Consider the following 1,886-nt stretch of genomic DNA (forward strand, 5'->3'; position numbering starts at 1 on the left):
TGAAATTTCATTGTTTCCACAAGTTTATTACACCTATGGATGCTTTCACTTATATCTTTATTTGTTTATGATATTTATCTATTTATGTCTATCTATCTATTGAACAAATATTATATTCATCATGCTGATTACTGATTTTATTTATTTATTTTTTTTTAGGCTAGGCAACCCTTGGTTCACCTCACAGATTGCAAGGACTGTGTCAGCTTAAAATCCCTTATTTTTTTTATTTTTTAAGCACCTGGTCTTCCTAGGTGGTCTCCCATCCAAGTACTAACCAGGCCTGACTCTGCTTAGCTTCCAAGATCAGATGGGATCCAGCTTGTTCAGGATGGTATGGCCGTAGACGATTTTTTTATCCTCATGTGTTCAGAGTTTCAAAATTTTTCATTCATCTCTCTTTAAAAAGTCAATGAAGTTTAGATATCCTTCAATGTTAGAGGAAAACAAAATAGTTAAATATTTCTTGTACTCTTTTTAGTACAAATAATAATTACATTATGTGCTAATCTCTTCAAAGGGAAAGTAAATTTTTAGAACATTGGTTCTAAAGCATAACGCACATCTGAGTAAATTTTGGATGACCAGCATTTCTATAGTTTTATGAGTTTTATTGAGGCTATCTTGTTCCATATGGAGAAAACGTCTTGAAACAGATCCCAGCCCACCTACCCAACTGTTACCGCCCTTCACACAATCCCTTACACCGTCTCAAACACCAAAGTGCCCTTGAGATGTTTTACTTCTTAAACACTTTGGCATTAGTTTTAATCTAATTAACATATATATGAACATTTATAAAGAGATTGCTGATGTAATTTTTTTTTTTTTTTGTCAACTCAAGAATACTTTGGGAAGATCTGGAAAAATGTTGATGATATATAGAAAAATCACTCACTACTTTTAGAAAGCAGGTATCACGAGTCAAGGTTTGATCAGGATTGCTAGCTGGATGCTATTTCTATGATTCTCAGATACTCTTTAAGCCATCTCAGTCCATAGCTTTCAGGCACTTCCTCCCATACTCTTCCGTCCATATCTCAACTAGCACAACTTTGGTTTAAGGGAGACTGAGGTTATGAATCACAGCACTGACTAGAGTCAATAAATGTCTGTTTTATTTGTTACTCAGAACTCACCTCTGCTCTCTCATTGCAATAAGAAAGTCTTCCCAGGCTGCCATGACTTGATAGAAGCTAGACGAGGAAGCCTGGATTTAGTTTTGTGAATTTTATTTTTTAGTAACTGTATATTTGAATAGTAAGTACATTTTCAAAGTCTGGAATCAAATAAGCTAAAATTATGGTGATGATTTTAAAAGATGGATTTTATCCTACATGGCAATTTAATTGCTAGTTAGAAGCAAATCCTGGCTTGTAGCAATAGGGTTAGTCAGTATTTCTCTAAATTCAATATGAACTATTGATTTATGGCTGCTACAATACGAGGGCTTGCTGAAAGAGCAAGGGTTTCCAGATAATATAATTCTGAACAATAAAATTGTTTGAAGAAAAAAGCTGTTAAGAGAACAAATTCATTTAACTCACACTGAACCAGAATACTAGGAACTTGGAAAAGTATAAACTTAATCAAGTTTGGCTATTTGTTTAGTTCTGAAAAGGGGGGAGACTATGCTGTTAAAATGATCTCTTTACTACTCTTTCTATAATTCAGCTAGTGTTGTAATAATTCCATTGCCAATATTCTTTTGAACAAGAATATATGATCTCATACATAACTGGACCTTGAGTTTTAATGACAATAGACAATAGACATATAAAATTACATCTTTTCAGGCCCTACACTCTTTTCTGCTCCTCTTATTCTCTTTATAACTCTAAATGTGGACATATCTGCCTACCACTGACATTTCTTATAATACTCAA

General features: G+C 33.5%; 1 pseudogene; it reads right to left on the reverse strand.

Moving 5' to 3' along the window:
* Positions 1 to 229: 229 nt before the first annotated feature.
* Positions 230 to 348, reverse strand: LOC120588650 (uncharacterized; annotated as a pseudogene).
* Between the last annotated feature and the right edge of the window lie 1,538 nt (positions 349 to 1,886).

The sequence above is a fragment of the Pteropus medius genome, unplaced genomic scaffold (genome assembly GCF_902729225.1).
Source record: "Pteropus medius unplaced genomic scaffold, Ma_sr-lr_union100, whole genome shotgun sequence".
NCBI classification, from domain to species: Eukaryota; Metazoa; Chordata; class Mammalia; order Chiroptera; family Pteropodidae; genus Pteropus; species Pteropus medius.